This window comes from Aegilops tauschii, chromosome 1, assembly GCF_002575655.3.
Source record: "Aegilops tauschii subsp. strangulata cultivar AL8/78 chromosome 1, Aet v6.0, whole genome shotgun sequence".
Lineage (NCBI taxonomy): Eukaryota > Viridiplantae > Streptophyta > Magnoliopsida > Poales > Poaceae > Aegilops > Aegilops tauschii.
This window is the reverse complement of record NC_053035.3, coordinates 80,118,414-80,142,171: the sequence shown is the minus strand read 5'-3', so window position 1 is coordinate 80,142,171 and position 23,758 is coordinate 80,118,414. Positions and strand designations below refer to the sequence as shown.

The 23,758-nt window shown below is 48.6% G+C and overlaps 2 long non-coding RNA genes and 1 pseudogene across 2 annotated transcripts; all 3 read left to right on the top strand.

The window, feature by feature from the left end:
* Positions 1-987: 987 nt before the first annotated feature.
* On the top strand, positions 988-3,239 carry LOC109786514 (transcription termination factor MTEF18, mitochondrial-like; annotated as a pseudogene).
* An 819-nt stretch (positions 3,240-4,058) lies between these two features.
* On the top strand, positions 4,059-6,195 carry LOC141041708 (uncharacterized). The gene is made up of 3 exons (XR_012202918.1): positions 4,059-4,304; positions 4,675-4,733; positions 5,948-6,195. It is a non-coding gene; the product is annotated as an uncharacterized lncRNA (long non-coding RNA).
* Positions 6,196-20,119: 13,924 nt separating this feature from the next.
* On the top strand, positions 20,120-23,501 carry LOC141041707 (uncharacterized). The gene is made up of 3 exons (XR_012202917.1): positions 20,120-20,569; positions 21,841-21,918; positions 23,250-23,501. It is a non-coding gene; the product is annotated as an uncharacterized lncRNA (long non-coding RNA).
* Positions 23,502-23,758: the final 257 nt, after the last annotated feature.

Here is a 23,758-nt window from a genome sequence, read left to right as displayed (position 1 = left end):
TTGGTGGAGTAATAGAAATTAAATCCGAGAGGAAGAACTACCGATGCAAGTCCCCGAAGTGGTGCGGCGTACGCAGTGCAATGTTATGGAATATCTAGAGTACTTCACTACCAAAGAGAAGACACCAAGCAAAGCAAAATGGCAGCCACCTGAGGAGGATATAGTGAAGGTCAACTTTGATGGCTCGCTAATCCCGGGGCAATCCCATGGAGGATGGGGAATTGTAGTCCGAGACGCTGCTGGGAAGGTGTTAGTTGCACAGGCGGGACGCAATGAAAATGTGTGATGCGTCTGGTACAGAGGTGAATGCCATGTCAACAGCAGTGGCATTAGTAACTGAGTTGGGAGCCATCAGAGTGATTTTTGAAACTGATTGTCAGCTGCTTGTGGAAGCCCTTGATCTACGAAAAGTGGACTCGTCACCATATGCCGCTGTCATTGAGGATATCAAGCTCCAGCTCAAAATGTGGTTCTCCAAGCAAAGAGTCCAGCATTGTAAAAGAGAAGCAAACTCTGTAGCCCATGAACTAGCAGTTATAGGTTGTTTGTGTTTACCCAATAACAGCATTAGTTGAAACTCTGATGTACCGTCCCAAATGGTTGTTTATGTCTCACATGATACGCCCGAGCACCGTTAATTTATAAAGCTCTGCTTTCCAAAAAAAGTTGGATGCAGTCTTTCTCATTGGAATACCGACCGTGTCTTTGGCAAGCCTTTTTTAAAGACTTCACCATAGCTCCGAGTCCCGAGTTGGCGCCTGACACCCGCGAAAATTGGAAATAGTGAAGTGCCTTTTTTCTGAAAAAAAAAAAGAGAAAGAGAAGTGCATTTTCTGGGCCTTTCCATTTGATATCGTTCTAGCCCAAGAAAACAGCGTTTGGATCTCCTCGCTTCGAAAACCCCAGGTCCGTCTCCCCGGTCTCCACCGCCGTCGTGCAGGCCTCTGCCTCTCCTCCCGCCGGCCGCCGCGCACCCGCGTGCGGGCATCCTGTTTGAGCGTGGACCTTGCTCCGTGGCTGATCCGCCGCCTTCTACCGCCGCACGAACCTTGCTCCGCCGCCCGCCGCCTGGAGTCAGCTCCGTCTGCCGCCACCGGTGGCCGCCGCCATCCCCAGTTGGTCCCAAGGCGGCTGCTGCCATCTCCACTTGTCTGACCCCACCATTCACAGCCACCTCCCGGGCGCGGCATAGACGGCCGCTCGCTTCAGGCGCGCTCCTCCAATCGCGCTTGTTGCGGACGATGGGATGGGCATGGGCAGCCCTCCGGTCCGGAGTTCCAAGGTGGCGCGCCCAATATTCACCGTCCTCGTCCGGCTGGGTCGGCTCAATTGGCCTCACCATTCGATCGCGGCCATATTCGACAGCTCCCAGTCCCAGCCACGGTGGGGAGGAGGATGGGGATGAGGCCAGGCAAGAGATGTTGAACAGATGGGTATTCCGCGCCGCACAGACAACTTTCAGGGACTACCTCCATGGCAAGCGCGGCTTGTGCCTCAATAACGCCAAGCATATCAGCGAGCGCTCGCCCGTCTTCCTCGGCGAGCTGCTGGAGGAGGTGAACAATGCAGTGACGAAGGCTGCTGATCAGGGTGGAGAGGGGGCGAGGTTGAGGTCGAAAGTGAAGAAGAGGGTCAGCAGGGCGCTGGTCCGATTGTTCCAACGCCGCCCTGTCAACGAGTTCAGGCCCTTCTTTGAGAGCATTGGCATCAGCCCGAGCGAGTGCGATTCCCTCTTGCCGCAGGATCTCACATTCCTCGCCGATGCTGAGGTGCTGCTCGAGAGCTACCGTGCACTGTACAGTTATGGAGTTGCGCATGTCAAGATTGGAAAGATATACCGGAAGGCTTCGGAGGTGTTTAGTCTTGGCCAGGGCGTTCTTGCATCTAAGCTCGAGGCCCTTGAGGGTCTAGGCTTCAGTAAGGCCAGTGTGATCAAACTAGTGATCTCTACTCCTGCCGTATTGGTTCATGACCCGGCTGTGGAACTGAAGACGATCTTGCAGTGGCTAGACGACATTGGGATTCAGCCAGTTCTTCACTGAATATCAGTCCTATAATTGGCAAAAGATGGTCGAAGCTCTTCAGTTCTGGAGTGATTTGGGGTTCACCAAGGATGATATTGGTAAAGTGGTGAGGAAAAATCCAGATTTGTTGTTGGAATGGTCTGGTGGGATGCTACGTTCAGTGCTTTCCAGCATGCAGAGGGTGGGATCTGGAAAAAGGGAGTTACTTGATCTTTTTCTGAACTACCCCAATCTTAGAAGCGAGGATGTCGGTTGGAACATATCTACGGGAGCACGTTTCTTAGATGACATTGGCATGAGCCGTGATGATGTGAAGAAGTTTCTGGATTCTCATGGATGGATATTCGGCGCTGCCCCCATGAAGGCCACGAGCACCATTCTTGGGCAACTCAATGTGGGGAAGGCACGGCTGCGGAGGATCATAATGGAAGAACCACGTCAGTTGATGAATTATAAGATTGGCTCAAAGGTCAGCAGATTACCAAGATGTAAACCTGAACCCTGTGTCAAGGAGAAGAGGGAATTCTTAAGACGCATAGGGTTTGTTGAAGGCTCGGAATATATGGAGAAGGCACTCAAAGCTATCCGTGGAAAAGGCGCCAACCTGCAAGATAAATACAGCAATTTAGTGGAGGAAGGGTTGGACCCAAAAGATGTAACTCACATGGTGAAGATGGCTCCTCGGATTCTGAATCAGAAGACGGACGCCATTGCTTATAAGATATCGTTCCTTGTGCATGTGGCAGGTTATCCCCCGAGTGCTGTGGCTGCTTTCCCACGGTACCTAGAGTTCACTGTGCACATAAGCAAACTTAAGATGTTGATGTACAGTTGGATGCTACAAAGGGGGCTGGCTGCACCCCAACTTACTCTAAGCACAGTCCTAGCTTCCTCAGAAACAGAGTTCACTAAGGCTCATGTATATAAGGTTCCCATGGGTCGTGAAGTTTGGTGGAAGTTCAAGCAGGAGGGAGGTAGCTTTGGCCAAGAGGAGATCAGATGGCTGCGACACAGGGTGCACCTTGGACGATAGTTTAATCGAATGCATGAGTTGGCTGCTTTTCCCCTTTCTTTCTACATTTCCGGATCGATACAATATTCAGGTGCAGGCCTTCCATAATGCATGCCTCCTCATACATGCCAGTTCTCTTTTGGAAGAAACATGTGATAATCCAGTGGGTGATATTTGCAATTTGGGCTCCTTGGGTTACGGTACTGGCATTTGTCATCACATTGTGCTTTTGGCGTCATGGTAGTATAGTACTATGTTCGAACATGGTGAAAAAGTTTGAACTGGCTATTGCGCCACACTAGCCAAACAAAATCTGCACAACAGGAGTATCTGAAAGTTTTGCAATGCCACTTGGTTAACCATGCCTACCTTAGGTTTTGTTATTTCGCAAACTGCTAGTTTAACTGTCAGTTCTTAGAGAGACAAAGAAACAGAGCAAAGTATATAGCACAGTATCACACCACACTAATTCCACGTACTGACTGCACAGCTTCAGATTTACCCCATCTTGGCTCATGTGTTTAGTTTGAGCGTATATGAGACTTTCCTCGCTCCAAGAGTAGGATGATATCTTCTTGACAGCCAACTGAACTAACTTCTTTATTGAGGACGTGATCTGAAACAACAACAATGGCTCTGTTTGAAACATTAAACTAAGGTCAAACCTGAAGTAAGAACGTCATCTGTTTCCACACTACTCGAGAGCGGCCTCACCTGAACCATGAATATATACATCATCATTTAATTCACTAAGCTCCCTGGGATTGGAGCTCCCAGGATTGATTGAGTCTTTGGATTTTCGTCGATGTGCATGATTTTGACCGGATCGTGGGAAACTGCTGGGCCCATTTGGTCAGAGGCTGGACGGTGTGGACTGTGTGGGGACTCGACTACCAGTGGCTGTGGAAACTGTTTTCACCTCAACGGCCCACATGCCTGACACCCTTGGCACTCATTAGCAGCGCGGTGGTTTCATGTCGGACTCGCGTGCCTTTGACCACTATGTGAAGAGGAGAAAATTGGGGTGGGTGTTGCTGCTTCCGTCTCCTGCACCGCTCGGTGTGTTTCGACGGTGCTTTGGTGGGGCAGTGGCTTGAGCAGCGTTTGTCGGCGGTGTACACATCGTGCCATCAGGGTTGGGTGGCTCTATGGGGCTTCAGGCTGGCCGGCTGCAGCCTTTCTTCTATCTGGAGGCTGCTTCTGATGCAACCTATGCTTTGTCCGCTTTGTTCCTCGCATGTCTTCCGCTGTTATGAGAAGCACAACAGGTGAACAGGCAGTAATATGCGCCCTCCTCTCTACTCTACAATTAGTTGCTTCTTCCCCCAATTTTTTCCTGCTGCACCGATCGGCCCATCAAGCTATTTGCCCTCTTTTTCCTTCTATTCTACTATATGATTTCAATCATATTCTGATTCCCTATGCTCGGCTAACTGGTAAATTGTGGACTGGCTATCTGCAGACATGAATTGAGGTGATTCTTGGTACCGCAACTGGCAACACTGTACTATATATTCTTTATGATTTTTATGGTTTCTGCACTTAGTATGGCATGATGGGCCACATATCTTCTTCCCGGTTCAGGTTTGTGATTTGATCTGGAAGGATTTCATTGGGTTCCTTGATCCCTTTTTGCAGGTTATGTGGACTCCATCTGAAGAGGGAATTCGATTGCAATTTCATTTTAGACATAGCTGGTACAAATTTCTTCATTTTCGTTGGTACTTCATTACTGCTGGGAGAGTCTAGAATCCTGTTGCATGGCTAAATAGTTCATGAATGTTTGAAAATTATCCAAATTCCCCACACAATTATACGGCAAAATACACCAAAATATTTTCCAAGTAATCTTGTTCCACAATAGTAGTCATGCAGATTTTTCTGCAATACCAATCTGATGCCTATGATTGCGTATAGATCTCCACACCAGTATTTTGGACCGATCATACCTGATGTATTTCTGTCCTTTTTCTACATAGGATTCTTAGGGAAGTTCATTTTAACATCGTTTTGCATGACCTACATATAGTACAGGCCCAGGGTCAAGGTTCTTGCCAAGTCAAATAAATTTGTTGATAGCAAGAATAGTAAGTCGACAATCTGTGATCTTTCTGGACATCTGCTGTTTTTATGGTGGTCTCGGGACCGACTGCCATTTCTCCTACCCTGGTCCTATTTGTGCGTGTGTGTGGACTTTATCAAGTCTTGATGTCTCAATGTTAGAATAGTAAGTCTGCACCATTACTTTTGTTTGGTACTCCCTCCGTCCCATAATGTAAGACGTTTTTTGACACTAGTGTAGTGTTGTGTCAAAAAAACGTCTTACATGGGACGGAGGGAGTACAAAAGAAATGATGTAACTATCCACTTTGACATGTTTGTCATAACTGATTAGAACTTGATACGTGTTCATGTATAGAAGAAAAATCCATTTTGGGACCATACTATGACATTACAATGTCATGGCACATTCATTTTCAGTTTTCTGGAGCACACACACACACACACACACACACACATATATATATATATATATATATATATATATATATATATATATATATATATATATATATATATATATATATATCATGCTTAACCTTCTATTTAGATTTCTATTAGAGTGTCCCCTTTGGAGCACAGTATTTTCGTATGAGCATTGCAAATTAAAATTCTTGGAACTTGAATAGTTTGGCAAAATACAGCAAGATTGCTGATCTCCACATTGCACAACACACAGTCATTACATTGTAATTCTTTCATTGAACATCACACTTGCATACAATACACTACATGCTTTCACTGCCATACGCATCGCTTCCTCTAGCTCATGATCATCCTAGCTCCACCATTGTCACTCTAGATTCAGCTCTTGCACTCACCTCTGTCTTCTTGGTGCTGGCATTGGCAGGGGGTCGAGAACTTTACAATAATGAGACGCGGAAGGACCCAATCGAGAAACGGCCCCCTCCTCCCGCGACATTCCCGCGAGCGTCTGGGAGGCCAACCCTAGCTGCCCCCCCCCCCCCCCTCCCTCCACTCCCTCTCCGGTCGTCGCCGGCGGCGGGGCTCCCTCGTCTCCTCACGCGGGGGATGCGACGCGGGCCGGATGCGGCGTTTGGTGCTGGGCGCGGCAGCTCGGCGGCACTTCAAAGTGGGCTCTGCTCCCTCAGCGAGGCGGCGAGGGCTCTGCTCCCTCAGCGACAGGGATCTATCGGTGGTCTCGCGCTGGTCCGGGCCAGCGGTTAGGGTGGGGCGAAACATGGTGGTTTCGCGGGGGGGGGGGGGGGGGGGGGGAGGGGGAGGATGGTTGGAGGGATGGGGGCTCCGATGTCGAGTGCCCGTCGCTGGTACAGGGGGTTGTCGCCGGTCGTGGTCATGGGCCGCTCCTCCCCCTCCCCCTTTCCCCGCTCTGGTTTCTCTGTTCTCAGTTCCGGCGTTGCTGGAGGCGGGGCGGTTTACCGGCGGCGGTTGGGGTGCGGATCTTTTCAAAGTTGCGGTGTTTGGTGGTTCTCGGGGCGGTCTGGGTGCAAGGGGCGGCTCTTTCGGTGGGAGGCGCGTTGGTCGTGGGCTAACCGCGCGGCTCGGGTGCGGGTAGACATCCACGGTCGCTTGGGCGGCATGGCTGCGGGTGGTTGGCGGAGCGAGGATGCGATAGAGGGGTAGGAGCACCGGGGTACACCACTTGCCCAGTCCTTGTATTGGCCGATGGAGACCGCGTCCATGGATGTCATTCTCCTCCCTGCTGACTCCGTTATGGTGCTCCCACTCTTACCGTGTCACTCCGGGTGAAAACTAGATCTTTGGGATCAGACAGTGACGGCTACATGTGGTCGTATCCTTCCTGAAGGCATCATCTTGGAGTCCTTGCTCCGGTCGTGTCCGTCTCACCGCTCCTCGGTGGATTGCTCATCTTGGTGGAGGTCTCCGTCGGCCCAAGCAGTTCTTCTTCGCTTATCCTTATGTTGCTTGGTCATTATTGGGGTGATCACATTTGTATCTCGTCTTGGGTGTGTGCTTGAGTGTGGTGGTGGAGTGCGTTTGTATCAACTTGCTCGAATATTGTGGTGACGGTTGCTTTATGTATAAAGCGGGGAAACCCCTTTTCGTTATTGGCAGGGATGCACCAGGGCGCGCTGAGAGGTTGCGCCAGAGGTCATTAATCAAGCATTAACGAACTGTGCCGGAAAAGATCTGGGTCCTGGGGCATTTTTGCAGGAGAAAACAGGGTAGGAATTCGCAGCGCCTGGGGTCCCACGGCAGGCCGTGCGGCCGTGCATCCGATTGGTTGCACGGTGGTGGTGGCGCGCATGGCAATCGCACGCTGTCGGAGGTACCGTACCAGCGGTCGGCGGGAGCACGGTGAGCGAAGGGCTGGATCCGGGGCGATCGTTGGCGGAGGAATGTAGGACTAGCGCCAGTTTTCCTCCGTACTAGGAGTAATTTTCGTCGGTGGTTCGGGCTGAAACGATTATACCGTACTGCTTAGCAGGACAGCGTAGACCCAGTTTAAAATAGACGGCTGGTCATATCACTTCGCACCCGGCAAGGGTGCAAAGGCAAAAAAAAATGTTGTATATTATAAATTATGAATAAATTATAAATTGTACATATGTACAAAAGAAAATGGTGTACACTATGTAGCATGTACAGATAGATGAGTGTGCTAGACATTAGCACATGGCATTTTTATTCTTTTTGCAAGTTTGTCTCCATTTTCGATCACACGTCATTTTTTTCTATTTCAAGTAAATACCAACGTTTTCCATCTTGTTCCATTTGTCGAGAAAAGAACGTCTTATACACTTATAGAGAGAAAGAGTGTTACGTGGAAGTCTTAAGAAAGACCATGGCCAAAATTACAATGGCACGTCCCTAAACGCGGATTCGTTGGAAAAAGAGAGAATTGTGTGCAAGTCTCAAGAAAGATCATATCTGAGATTCTCCAACGCCAATACCGGAGAATGAGGGGAATCAGATAAAAATTTGTTCTATACTGGACCCCCGCGACACCCTCCCTGGCGACTCGGGGGCGAAACCCTAGCGTCGCCACAGCCCTCCCTCTTCTCGCTGCCCCTGCCACTCAGGTGGATTCCGGGACGACGGTGGCGAGGCGCTGCATCAGCAGTCGCGAGGTGGAATTGGACATCCCTCGAGTGTGTGGCTGGTGGCTGCTGCCGCGGCAAGACTTGCGTGGTGGCCTGGTGACCGTGGAAGTAAGGCGGGAGCGGGCTGGTAGATGGGCTCCGGCTTGACGCGCGAGGTACGGGCGCCCACTCTTGGGGACCACACATCTGAACACCGGGTGCATTTCTCACCGGATATAGCCACCCCGGGCTCGGCTAAGTTGACGGCTGTCCATGGCCGCAACTGGACGGGCTAGCCACCGAGGGGAATTCTCACCGGATATGGCCACCCCGGGCTCGGCTAAGCCGACGACTGTCCGTGGCCGCAACTGGACGGGCTGGCCGCGAGGATGGTGGTGGTGGTTATGGCTGGCGTGGTTGGGTTTGTGGTGGTGGATGGATTTTTGGCCGCTAGTGGGGGATTGGGTGTCCACGTCGACGACAAGGGGGTGCTGCCCACATATTCCGGTGGTGTGCGGGGGGGGGGGGGGGGGCAAGGGCTTGCGTGGGTGGCAGTTGGCGGGTGATAGAGGTACCAGTGCGGCGGTCAGGGCCAATCCTACCTTCCATTGACTCTTGTGCTCGAGGTGAGTGACTACGTTTGCAGAGGGTCTCCTTTTGGACATGGCGAGGACGCTCGTCATGGTCTGACAGGAAGGTGGTCAAGTCTTCCGCTCATGCGCTTGTCGGACTCGAAGGACAGTGTGTTGGGGTGAGGCACAGTCGTGACACTTCAGGCGAAAGCCTAATGCCGACTTGGTCGGTGGCGATGATGGTGATGCCATCGAGCATCGCTTACCTTCTTGGAGGCATCATTGTGAAGCTTTCGTCAACCACTTTTGGTGTGCTCTGGGCGAAAGCCTAAGATCTATCTCTGGATTGGATGACGACGGCATCTGTGATGTCGCTTTCCTCCTTGGGGGCATTGTCTTAGAGCCATTGGTCTGCTACTGGTCGTTTGATGTCTCGGTTGGAGCGTGGTGGGTGTTTTGGGGTGTCTGGTGGTGGCGGTGGATATGATCTATGGCAGCGGTATTTGCCTTGGCCATTCTGGTGCTATTGGTCGACCTCTTTGTTTGGGGTTCGTGGCGGTGGTGAGCTCTCGGAGTTTGGTGCCCTTCGATGAGGTTTGAGGTTTGGTTGCCTCATAGTGTCCTGGTTATCTCTATTTGTGATGGTGGTCGTGGTGTGGCCCAAAGAAGGTGCAGAGCCATCTCGGCGAAACATTGCCTTTCGGCATGGCCTGCAGCTCGCCGTGGATCCTGGTCCTTGCCAGCAGAAGGGCTTCATTTTTAGATGTTTTATTTTTATTTTTGTAGGGTTTTTGTCCTGCTTAGAAAGACGAGACGGTGACGACTCCCTGAAGATGAAATAAGATGGCGTGTCAGATGGCGTGTGGAGGTGTATCTCCGGCTGATCTCGCAGGATTCGGTCGGTGGTTGTCTGATAACCCACAAGTGTAGGGGATCGCAACAGTTTTCGAGGGTAGAGTATTCAACCCAAATTTATTGATTCGACACAAGGGGAGCAAAAGAATATTCTCAAGTATTAGCAGCTGAGTTGTCAATTCAACCACACCTGAAAGACTTAATATCTGCAACAAAGTATTTAGTAGCAAAGTAGTATGGAAGTAACGGTAACGATGGCGAAAGTAACAGTAGTTGTTTCGTAGCAATTGTAACAGTAGCAGCGAAAAAGTAAAGTAGCAAAGATCAATATGTGAAAAGCTCGTAGGCAATGGATAATTATGTTGGATGGCATTCATCATGCAACGGTTATAACATAGGGTGACACATAACTAGCTCCAATTCATCAATACAATGTAGGCATGTATTCCGAATATAGTCATACGTGCTTATGGAAAAGAACTTGCATGACATCCTTTGTCCTACCCTCCCGTGGCAGTGGGGTCCTAATGGAAACTAAGGGATATTAAGGCCTCCTTTTAATAGAGTACCGGAACAAAGCATTAGCACTTAGTGAATGCATGAACTCCTCAAACTACGGTCATCACCGGGAGTGGTCCCGACTATTGTCACTCCGGGGTTGCCGGATCATAACACGTAGTAGGTGACTATTGACTTGCAAGATAGGATCAAGATCACAAATATATTCATGAAAACATAATAGGTTCAGATCTGAAATCATGGCACTCGGGCCCTAGTGACAAGCATTGAGCATAGCAAAGTCATAGCAACATCAATCTTAGAACATAGTGGATACTAGGAATCAAACCCATCACGGTCCAGCAAGCCTACGATGGGATTACTCACGCACGGGGGTGAGCATCATGAAATTGGTGATGGAGGATGGTTGATGATGACGATGGCGACGGATTTCCCTCTTCAAAGCCCCGAACGGACTCCTGATCTTCCCTCCCGTGGAAGAACAGGGCTTGGTGGCAGCTTCATATCGTAAAACGCAATGAATCCTCCTCTCCGATTTTTTTTCTCCCCGAACGTGAATATATGGAGTTAGAGTTGAGGTCGGTGGAGGTCCAGGGGGCCCACAAGGTCGGGTGGCGCGCCCCCACTCTTGTGGCCAGGGTGTGGGCCCCCTTCTGTTGATTCTTTCGCCAATATTTTTTATTAATTCCAAAACTTATCTCCGTGAAGTTTCAGGTCATTCCGAAACTTTTTATTCTGCACAAAAATAACACCATGGCAATTCTGCTGAAAACAGTGTTAGTCCGAGTTAGTTCCATTCAAATCATGCAAGTTAGAGTCCAAAACAAGGGCAAAAGAGTTTGGAGAAGTAGATACGATGGAGACGTATCAACTCCCCCAAGCTTAACCCGTTGCTTGTCCTCAAGAAATTCAGTTGACAAACTGAAAGTGATAAACAAAAACTTTTACAAACTCTGTTTGATCTTGTTGTTGCGAATATGTAAAGCCAGCATTCAAGTTTTCAGCAAAGATTATGAACTAACCATATTCACAATAACTTTTAGGTCTCACATTTACTCATATCAATGGCATAATCAACTAGCGAGCAATAATAATAAATCTCGGATGACAACACTTTCTCAAAACAATCATGATATGATATAATACGATGGTATCTCGCTAGCCCTTTCTGAGACCGCAAAACATAAACACAGGGCACCCCTGAAGATCAAGGACTGACTAGACATTGTAATTCATGGTAAAAGAGATCCAGTCATAGTCATACTCAATATAAATTAATAACAATGCATACAGATGACAGCGGTGCTCTCTAACTGGTGCTTTTTATTGGAAGATGATGACTCAGTAATAAAAGTAAATAGATAGGCCCTTCGCAGAGGGAAGCAGGGATTTGCAGAGGTGCCAGAGCTCGAGTTTTGAAATAGAGATAAATAATATTTTGAGCGGTATGCTTTCATAGTCAACATAACAACCAAGAGATCTCGGTATCTTCCATGCTACATACATTATAGGCGGTTCCCAAACAGAATGGTAAAGTTTACACTCCCTGTAACACCCCGAGAATCATGCTACAGTAATCTTCCCCTAAATGGTCGCCAGGTCATCATGACTACTATGAAAATTTCCATTTGTCCAAAATCAAGTCAAATTCATATTTAAATTTCAAGTGAAATTTTTAATTCTTCGATCGGTAAAACTAAAATGTTCGAATAATTCTATAAATTCCCCTGATCATCTTCATGTTGAAACCGACTTCATTTGGCTCACAAATAAATTCCTAGGAAAATAATAACTGGTCCAGCAGCAAATAGAATAGCCTTTACAAAATAAACAAATATTTTAAACAATTTCTTTTGACCTCAAACTTTGTGGGACTCTCCAAATCTATGGCTAATAATTATGTGCCAAATTTCTTTGTCAGGAAAATTCAATTGCGTTTTACTTTAAATATAAAATAGTGAGGAAATTATAAAAACAAAAATAAAATTAGTAAAAGGGCCTAACTAACTAATGTGCATCTGGGCCTTAGAGGCCACAGAGCACCAGCGGCCCACCTCACCTTCTCTCCCTCCTCACGCTACAGGATACAGGGGGAGGGCGTGGCGGCCATCCCGCGGCTATGGTCGCCCCTCCAGCCACACGCCGGCCATCCGGCGGTGCCCCGCGAAGATAAGGACCCCAAGCGCCCATGGCAAACCCTAGCCCCTCATTCGACCCCCTCGTCTTGCCCCCTTCGGCTTAACAGTCACCCGAGAATCCCATGGCTGCGCCGCCGTGAAGCTCGCGGTCACCGTCGTCCCCTCGCCTACTGTACGCGACCATCCGCTCCATCGTCGACGACTGCCTCGACCACAACCGCTGGATCAAGCCGGGATCCCCTACATCGACCAGATCGAGGTCATCTTCAACCTCCGCCCCACTGCTCGCCGTCTTCGATTCGGCCTCACCGGAGCCTCCCCGAGCCCACTTTGCTCACCTACAGGCTCGATGTGAGCTCCTCTCCCCGTTCCCCTTTTCTTTCCCATCAAATTCGTCGTCGTTTGGCCGCCCCACGTGTTGGCCGCCATGACAGGGAGCTCGGCTCCGTGCCCCCTGTTCGCTGCTCCATTGCTGCGCCTCGGGCCGCCCTCACCTGCCGCTGGCCGCGCTCGCGGAGAGCCCCCGCGTGCCAGCCCACGCCCTCGCTCGCTCCTGTCCGCGCACACGCGAGTGCCCTTACGCGTCCGCCACTCCCTGGCCGTGCCAAGGCGCGCGCCTACAGCCTCCTGCGCCCCCCCCCGCCTTGCCTCTGGCCGCGGCATGGCCGCATCCGCGGCCCTGCCTGTTGCTTGAGCCGCTGTTGCTCACCGCTCTGCTGTGCGTTGCCGCTGCCGTCGTACTGCTGTTGTGCTGTCGCTACTGCTCCTTCTGCTGCTTCCGCTTGATGCTGCGCTCCGTTCTGCTGCTGCTCTTGCACTACTGCTAGGCTACTGCAGCTGCTTTTACTTGCTGCTGATGCTTCTACTGCGCTGATGCTGCTGCTTGGTAGCGCCGCTAGGCTGCCTTGCAAGCTGCTGCTACGGCTGTTTGCTACGCCGGCTGCTGCCACTACTGGCCATGGCCGTGTGTGGCGTGTAATGTGTGTGCGTGAGTGTGTGCACAAAGGTGTGTGTGGCCGGCCCTTGTTTGACTAGTACAGATTAGGATTTAAATTAGTAGATCAATTAGCCTAATGTGCAGATGACATGTGGGCTCCATTTGATTAGGTTAATTTTTTTTATTAATTTGGCTAGGTGTAGCCTATGGCATGTGGGCCATACGCCCTGTTGACTGGTCAACCTTTGACTGGGTCAACCCAGTCCCCTAGCCCCACATGTCAGCCTCTTTGGGTGTGTACACAGTGGGTACACATAGCAATTTCCCTATTTAATTCAAATTAGCGGTAATTCCAGAAAATACTAAAATCTTTGAAAATTAATAGAAATTAAACCGTAACTCCGATGAAAATGTTTTCTACATGAAAGTTGCTCAGAAAAATGTAACGAATCCGAATACGCGGTTCGTTTACCTGTCAGATGCCTCTAACTATCTGAACATGTAACATTTCCCCTCTGGTCATCTGTCTGACACAGGTCCGGAACCGGGAAAACATTCCCGGTTGTTTTCCCCTTCACCTTTATTGTGTAGTATTGCGTTAGAGCACCCCCTAGCTCTGCTTGTTGACTTGTCATGTATCTTGTTTGCTTTGTATTTACTGTTTCTCCCCCTCTTCTCTTCGGTAGACCTTGAGATCGCTACTGATGCCCTTGTGATCGTCTACGTCACCGACGACCCTTCTTCCCTTACAGCGGAGCTTCCAGGCAAGCCCCCCCTTTGATCACCAGATATCGCCTATTCTCCTCTATACTGCTTGCATTAGAGTAGTGTAGCATGTTACTTCTTTCCGTTAATCCTATACTGATGCATAGCCTGCCCTTGCTTCTACTGTTGTTACCTTTACCTGCAATCCTACATGCTTAGTATAGGGTGCTAGTTTTCCATCAGTGGCCCTACCTTCTTGTCCGTCTGCTGTGCTATACTATCGGGCCGTGATCACCTGGGCGGTGATCACGGGTATATACTATATACATTATATACATGACACATGTGGTGACTAAAGTCGGGTCGGCTCGAGGAGTACCCGCAAGTGGTTCTGATGAGGGGGCTGAAAGGACAGGTGGCTCCACCCCGGTAGAGGTGGGCCTGGGTTCCTGACGGCCCCCGACTGTTATTTTGTGGCGAGCGACAGGGCAGGTTGAGACCGCCTAGGTGAGAGGTGGGCCTGGCCCTGGTCGGCGTTCGCGGTTACTTAACACGCTTAACGAGATCTTGGTATTTGATCTGAGTCTGGCCATTTGGTCTATACGCACTAACCATCTACGTGGGAGTAGTTATGGGTATCCCGACGTCGTGGTATCAGCCGAAGCTCTTTTGACGTCAGCAACTGAGTGGCGCGCGCCGCATTGGACCGTAAGCTCGCGCTTGTATTAAGGGGGCTAGGTCTGCTTCCGGCCGCGTACGCAACGTGCAGGTGTGCATAGGGCGATGGGCCCAGACCCCTGCGCGCATAGGTTTAGACCGGCGTGCTGACCTCTCTGTTGAGCCTAGGTGGGGCTGCGACGTGTTGATCTTACGAGGCCGGGCATGACCCAGAAAAGTGTGTCCGGCCAAATGGGATCGAGCGTGTTGGGTTATGTGGTGCACCCCTGCAGGGAAGTTTATCTATTCGAATAGCCGTGTCCCTCGGTAAAAGGACGACCCGGAGTTGTACCTTGACCTTATGACAACTAGAACTGGATACTTGATAAAACACACCCTTACAAGTGCCAGATATAACCCGGTGATCGCTCTCTAACAGGGCGACGAGGAGGGGATCGCCGGGTAGGGTTATGCTATGCGATGCTACTTGGAGGACTTCAATCTACTCTCTTCTACATGCTACAAGATGGAGATGGCCAGAAGCGTAGTCTTCGACAGGACTAGCTATCCCCCTCATATTCTGGCATTCTGCAGTTCAGTCCACTGATATGGCCCTTTACACATATACCCATGCATATGTAGTGTAGCTCCTTGCTTGCGAGTACTTTGGATGAGTACTCACGGTTGCTTTTCTCCCTCTTTTCCCCTTTCTATACCTGATTGTCGCAACCAAATGCTGGAGTCCAGGAGCTAGAGATCCCGAGGATGATTCTACATGGAGTTCGGCTTCGAGGAGTAGTTAGGAGGTCCCAGGCAGGAGGCTTTGCCTTTTCGATCGTTGCTACTTTTGTGCTAGCCTTCTTAAGGCAAACCTGTTTAACTTATGTATGTACTCAGATATTGTTGCTTCCGCTGACTCGTCTATGATCGAGCACTTGTATTCGAGCCCTCGAGGCCCCTGGCTTGTATTATAATGCTTGTATGACTTATTTATGTTTTAGAGTTGTGTTGTGATATCTTCCCGTGAGTCCCTGATCTTGATCGTACACATTTGCGTGCATGATTAGTGTACGGTCAAATCGGGGGCGTCACAAGTTGGTATCAGAGCCGACTGCCTGTAGGAATCCCCCTTTCCAACTCCTTGGCCGAAGTCGAGTCTAGTCATTGAAAAACTTTTACTAACATGGCTGTGTGGCTTACGGGCCCACGTCGCCATTGGGTGGTATTAGGATCTTTTACTCCTTGTCTATACTCTGGGACTCTGATCTCTCTTCTATTCGGGTTAAGTGAATTTTGCTAAATCTAACATTAGGATCTCGTTATCGCTTTCACCCGGAGAGCCCTTTATTACTGATGATCGTCTGCTGCACGTGAAGACCCTGAAGATACTCTCCGCTGATAACCCGAGAACTTGTGTTCATCGCTGTTGCAATTCCCTTTCATCGATAAACTCCTATGGATAACCGCGTATACTCGCCATTCTTACAATGTTTCCCAGTTGATCTTGTTATTACAAGATACCCCGAAATTATCACTGTTGTTCCGAGAATCATTGAGCTTACTGCCTTGCTGTTCTTTGTCACCTGAATACCCCTACGGATAACTCTCGCACTTACCGAGTACCCGCTCATCCCCAGTGGATTCAAGTATATCACAAAAGTGTTCAGAATAACATTTGATCTTCCGAAAATCCTCAGGAGCCTATTGCTCTTGAAATTCTTGTTTGCTTGCATTATGGTTAATCCCATAAGTCTCGTAATCTTATTGGCATCTCTTGTCATTATCATTTTGAGACCGTTGATTCAATTTGTTGCGAATGCTCGCAATCCTCAATCAGATCCTAGTATTCATCCTTCTGGCTCAGACGTCATTTTAAACGTGAGCTGGATCTCGACCAATCAAATTTGCCATCGATTGTACCCCTAAGTCTACTCAACTTATCCATCCCTAATCAGAGCGTTTTCTTCTGATCCCTTGAATTTGAAATTATAATTCCTTTGCATTGAGCTTTGAGTTAGTCAGTTGTTTCTATAATCTGATCTCCTGGCATTCTTTCTTCCTCTGGTTGAGTACTAATGCTCACATCAGATCCCTTGTGGACCACCAGACCCTTTTTGTCGGATCTTATCCGACAATGTCCTTCATATTAAATAAGCTTGTGAGCTTTTCCTCGGATACCTGATGCCTTTGGTAAATTGTATCCTCTGCTTTGTGAACCATGCTCTACTTTTGAGCTTGTGTTATTTACTCCTGAAGTTTGTAGTATATCTTACTACGATGCCCCGATGGGTTGAACCTATGCCTTCCTTAATCTGTGTGAACCCGAAAGATTTCGCGGGACATACTTATCTGGTATTGCACCAGGTAAAACTTTCGACAACTAATGTCATTATCAAAATACGAGAGGCGAATGGAAGGTTATGCATTGAAGAAGTGGGAGTCGACCTTGAACCTTTGTGTTCATGCCCATGGACACGATGTAGATCCTATCATGGAAGCTTCTTATAATAATAACTTTTTCCTTGATATAATATCATCTGGTATATGTGAATTGATCCTTTGGAATCGTGGTTCTGACCATGATTGATCTCCTTTGATTCCATTTCTCAGACGAGAGGAAGTACTTGTCTTCTACGGATCAATACCCCACTCCAACCTCTACTTTGATCTGTCGTCGAGTATTACCCCCTGGTATCTCGAGATTATCACGGAACTGCATAACTTCTTATGAGTTCTCCATCAAGTATTACATTCTCACTGATTCCAATTTTTCACGGGCTCTGAGTTATTAAACACTCAAGGACATCGATAACTTAATCGAGTCCGCATCATGATTAAACAACTCTTAGTAATCTCCTTTGTTTACGAGTTTGTACTCGATCACGTCATCCCTAGCCTGCTCGGCTATATCATTATCTTGATGATTTTAACTGTGCTACCTGGTCCTTATTCCCGGAGCACCACTTTCGACGATGAGCTAAGCTTACGTCGATTTTCCTCGTCATATCATTTCACCTAGAACAACAAACTTGACCCCGAGTTTGTGTGCTACCCGTGGTTCCAATAACCTTTCGCTTTCATAATTCTTTTGACTTGATGTCATCGTCGATCAATTACATCTTCTTGAAAACCTCTCGACAAATTTGTCGTGATCATTGTCAACAATTTGACTTCTTCCAAGTTGTGTGTCGAAATTCAGGATGAGAAATACCAACCTTGCCCCTCGATGAATTATGTTATCATCGACAATATTCTTACCTTCCCCCCAACACGAACTTGTTCATATTTTGTGATGTATCTTGATTTCCCCTGCTATCCAACTTATGTTATGTTCTACCGTGGAGTATTACCATTTTTGATGTCAAGAATGTCGTGAACATTGCTCCACCTCTTAAGAATTCTTGGTACAGTGATACTTCTCACCATCACCATTCTTTCTTGGTCCCCATGTAGTTTCTAAACGAAATACCGACAAATGGTCTGTGATGTGTAGATTCTAAACTTCTAGCAACCCTATTGCTTGAAGTTATTGATCTATAGTTTCATTCTACGTCTATGGCTTAATGAATCATCATTCGAACATTGATCGTGCTACCTAGCCCATATTTCGGGTGCACATTTCAGCCAATGTTTAACTGTGTATGTTTTCCTCGAGCATACATCATTAAGTCATTCGATCTAGCTAATGTTATCTCCTTGTTCACATAGTTGTGGAAATCCATCTTTTGGAAGTCTCAATGGATTGTCGCTGAGTCAATCAGTCACCTCCTCACCTCTCCTTGGTTTAATGATGAACTCTTGTTTTGGAACTTGCTTTCATGGTTCATTTCCCGAGAATCTTACAATGTCATCCCATCAATTTGTGTTGCACCTTTCTTCTCAGACATCCTAAGTCTGAGGTAACCTGACACCAATCTGATCTGAATCTTGGTCAAAAATGATGGTTGGAACGTAATTCCAAGAGTTATAACATTAGTCTTTTTATAACTCGGTAAGATGATGTCATGCCTAGCACACATGGCCGGATGACCTATTGATATAGTATCCTCCTTACCAAGGTTAGCCATTCTTCCATGAGGAAATTGTAAGACTTATTCCATAAGTTGTTCCTGATGGATCCTTTGTGAATCCATGGCCTGATCTTACCTATTGACCATGTCAATGCTATCTCGAAGCATGTCTATGGTACTCTGATTTTCAACAGGGACATATGAAGCCCAAAGCTAATTGTTTCCTGCTCAATTATCCAAACACCGTTGTATGGGTAATGTCATGAAATTTCCTTCCCTTACCTAAAGAGTTTTCTATGTTATATCCCGTCATGGATATCATGCTCTCCTTACCCTTGGGAAGAATATACCCTTGAAATATGTGTTTTAACACATTTTCCTTTCCATTCTTCTGTTTAATCTGATAATCATATTTTCCTTTCCATTGTTTGGTTTAACCTTTCTGGTGATCTATATGATCTAAGCAGTAATATCCTCCTGCTTATGTAAACACCTCGGTGTACAACTCTGTCAGTAAGACCCTGTTAATATTGTTGGTGACATTTCGGTAACCCCCGATGGACGAGAACTTTGCCTATTGGTCCGCCTCGTTTCAACGAGCAGGAAAATGGTTCTCTTCGTCCCTCGCCCTTGGTACCAACGTGTTGCCGACATAACTGACAGGGTACTCTCTGACATGCCTTGCTATCATGTCCGTGCAAGATGTCACTGCTCCTAAAAAAAACAACCCCACATGGTGGGCCCATAACCCACAGTTCCACAGGATCGAAACCTGACTCCCCTGTATATCTTTGATTCTGAAATATTCTTGCATTTGGCTTCGTATCATGTCACGAGCCACCTTCCGAGAGATGATCTATTCCCGATGCTCTGAACCCCCTTCTCACACTCTGTTCAGGTATTGATCGTTTGTCCATTCGCTTGAAACTTCCTATTGTACCTTCATATTTTGCTCTCGATGTTTTCTTAAGTTTCAACTCGAGAGATACTTCTGCCACGTTCCCTGAATTGTTCTCCAGATAATTAACCCTATAAGTGTCAGTTCTTCCGAAGTTGCTCTTTACTTCCCCACCTAAATCTCGGGACGAGATTTCTTGTAGTGGGGGAGATTTGTAACACCCCGAGAATCATGCTACAGTAATCTTCCCCTAAATGGTCGCCAGGTCATCATGACTACTATGAAAATTTCCATTTGTCCAAAATCAAGTCAAATTCATATTTAAATTTCAAGTGAAATTTTTAATTCTTCGATCGATAAAACTAAAATGTTCGAATAATTCTATAAATTCCCCTGATCATCTTCATGTTGAAACCAACTTCATTTGGCTCACAAATAAATTCCTAGGAAAATAATAACTGGTCCAGCAGCAAATAGAATAGCCTTTACAAAATAAACAAATATTTTAAACAATTTCTTTTGACCTCAAACTTTGTGGGACTCTCCAAATCTATGGCTAATAATTATGTGCCAAATTTCTTTGTCAGGAAAATTCAATTGCGTTTTACTTTAAATATAAAATAGTGAGGAAATTATAAAAACAAAAATAAAATTAGTAAAAGGGCCTAACTAACTAATGTGCATCTGGGCCTTAGAGGCCACAGAGCACCAGCGGCCCACCTCACCTTCTCTCCCTCCTCACGCTACAGGATACAGGGGGAGGGCGTGGCGGCCATCCCGCGGCTATGGTCGCCCCTCCAGCCACACGCCGGCCATCCGGCGGTGCCCCGCGAAGATAAGGACCCCAAGCGCCCATGGCAAACCCTAGCCCCTCATTCGACCCCCTCGTCTTGCCCCCTTCGGCTTAACAGTCACCCGAGAATCCCATGGCTGCGCCGCCGTGAAGCTCGCGGTCACCGTCGTCCCCTCGCCTACTGTACGCGACCATCCGCTCCATCGTCGACGACTGCCTCGACCACAACCGCTGGATCAAGCCGGGATCCCCTACATCGACCAGATCGAGGTCATCTTCAACCTCCGCCCCACTGCTCGCCGTCTTCGATTCGGCCTCACCGGAGCCTCCCCGAGCCCACTTTGCTCACCTACAGGCTCGATGTGAGCTCCTCTCCCCGTTTCCCTTTTCTTTCCCATCAAATTCGTCGTCGTTTGGCCGCCCCACGCGTTGGCCGCCATGACAGGGAGCTCGGCTCCGTGCCCCCTGTTCGCTGCTCCATTGCTGCGCCTCGGGCCGCCCTCACCTGCCGCTGGCCGCGCTCGCGGAGAGCCCCCGCGTGCCAGCCCACGCCCTCGCTCGCTCCTGTCCGCGCACACGCGAGTGCCCTTACGCGTCCGCCACTCCCTGGCCGTGCCAAGGCGCGCGCCTACAGCCTCCTGCGCCCCCCCCGCCTTGCCTCTGGCCGCGGCATGGCCGCATCCGCGGCCCTGCCTGATGCTTGAGCCGCTGTTGCTCACCGCTCTGCTGTGCGTTGCCGCTGCCGTCGTACTGCTGTTGTGCTGTCGCTACTGCTCCTTCTGCTGCTTCCGCTTGATGCTGCGCTCCGTTCTGCTGCTGCTCTTGCACTACTGCTAGGCTACTGCAGCTGCTTTTACTTGCTGCTGATGCTTCTACTGCGCTGATGCTGCTGCTTGGTAGCGCCGCTAGGCTGCCTTGCAAGCTGCTGCTACGGCTGTTTGCTACGCCGGCTGCTGCCACTACTGGCCATGGCCGTGTGTGGCGTGTAATGTGTGTGCGTGAGTGTGTGCACAAAGGTGTGTGTGGCCGGCCCTTGTTTGACTAGTACAGATTAGGATTTAAATTAGTAGATCAATTAGCCTAATGTGCAGATGACATGTGGGCTCCATTTGATTAGGTTAATTTTTTTTATTAATTTGGCTAGGTGTAGCCTATGGCATGTGGGCCATACGCCCTGTTGACTGGTCAACCTTTGACTGGGTCAACCCAGTCCCCTAGCCCCACATGTCAGCCTCTTTGGGTGTGTACACAGTGGGTACACATAGCAATTTCCCTATTTAATTCGAATTAGCGGTAATTCCAGAAAATACTAAAATCTTTGAAAATTAATAGAAATTAAACCGTAACTCCGATGAAAATGTTTTCTACATGAAAGTTGCTCAGAAAAATGTAACGAATCCGAATACGCGGTTCGTTTACCTGTCAGATGCCTCTAACTATCTGAACATGTAACATTTCCCCTCTGGTCATCTGTCTGACACAGGTCCGGAACCGGGAAAACATTCCCGGTTGTTTTCCCCTTCACCTTTATTGTGTAGTATTGCGTTAGAGCACCCCCTAGCTCTGCTTGTTGACTTGTCATGTATCTTGTTTGCTTTGTATTTACTGTTTCTCCCCCTCTTCTCTTCGGTAGACCTTGAGATCGCTACTGATGCCCTTGTGATCGTCTACGTCACCGACGACCCTTCTTCCCTTACAGCGGAGCTTCCAGGCAAGCCCCCCCTTTGATCACCAGATATCGCCTATTCTCCTCTATACTGCTTGCATTAGAGTAGTGTAGCATGTTACTTCTTTCCGTTAATCCTATACTGATGCATAGCCTGCCCTTGCTTCTACTGTTGTTACCTTTACCTGCAATCCTACATGCTTAGTATAGGGTGCTAGTTTTCCATCAGTGGCCCTACCTTCTTGTCCGTCTGCTGTGCTATACTATCGGGCCGTGATCACCTGGGCGGTGATCACGGGTATATACTATATACATTATATACATGACACATGTGGTGACTAAAGTCGGGTCGGCTCGAGGAGTACCCGCAAGTGGTTCTGATGAGGGGGCTGAAAGGACAGGTGGCTCCACCCCGGTAGAGGTGGGCCTGGGTTCCTGACGGCCCCCGACTGTTATTTTGTGGCGAGCGACAGGGCAGGTTGAGACCGCCTAGGTGAGAGGTGGGCCTGGCCCTGGTCGGCGTTCGCGGTTACTTAACACGCTTAACGAGATCTTGGTATTTGATCTGAGTCTGGCCATTTGGTCTATACGCACTAACCATCTACGTGGGAGTAGTTATGGGTATCCCGATGTCGTGGTATCAGCCGAAGCTCTTTTGACGTCAGCAACTGAGTGGCGCGCGCCGCATTGGACCGTAAGCTCGCGCTTGTATTAAGGGGGCTAGGTCTGCTTCCGGCCGCGTACGCAACGTGCAGGTGTGCATAGGGCGATGGACCCAGACCCCTGCGCGCATAGGTTTAGACCGGCGTGCTGACCTCTCTGTTGAGCCTAGGTGGGGCTGCGACGTGTTGATCTTACGAGGCCGGGCATGACCCAGAAAAGTGTGTCCGGCCAAATGGGATCGAGCGTGTTGGGTTATGTGGTGCACCCCTGCAGGGAAGTTTATCTATTCGAATAGTCGTGTCCCTCGGTAAAAGGACGACCCGGAGTTGTACCTTGACCTTATGACAACTAGAACTGGATACTTGATAAAACACACCCTTACAAGTGCCAGATATAACCCGGTGATCGCTCTCTAACAGGGCGACGAGGAGGGGATCGCCGGGTAGGGTTATGCTATGTGATGCTACTTGGAGGACTTCAATCTACTCTCTTCTACATGCTGCAAGATGGAGATGGCCAGAAGCATAGTCTTCGACAGGACTAGCTATCCCCCTCATATTCTGGCATTCTGCAGTTCAGTCCACTGATATGGCCCTTTACACATATACCCATGCATATGTAGTGTAGCTCCTTGCTTGCGAGTACTTTGGATGAGTACTCACAGTTGCTTTTCTCCCTCTTTTCCCCTTTCTATACCTGATTGTCACAGCCAGATGCTGGAGTCCAGGAGCTAGAGATCCCGAGGATGATTCTACATGGAGTTCGGCTTCGAGGAGTAGTTAGGAGGTCCCAGGCAGGAGGCCTTGCCTTTTCGATCGTTGCTACTTTTGTGCTAGCCTTCTTAAGGCAAACCTGTTTAACTTATGTATGTACTCAGATATTGTTGCTTCCGCTGACTCGTCTATGATCGAGCACTTGTATTCGAGCCCTCGAGGCCCCTGGCTTGTATTATAATGCTTGTATGACTTATTTATGTTTTAGAGTTGTGTTGTGATATCTTCCCGTGAGTCCCTGATCTTGATCGTACACATTTGCGTGCATGATTAGTGTACGGTCAAATCGGGGGCGTCACACTCCCCCACCACCAACAAGCACACTCCACGGCTGGTCCAAAACAACGGGTACTTTCCAACTAACAATAGTTCTGGGGGAGTTTTGTTTGCAATTATTTTGATTTAATTTGAGCATGGGACTGGGCATCCCGGTTACCAGCCATTTTCTC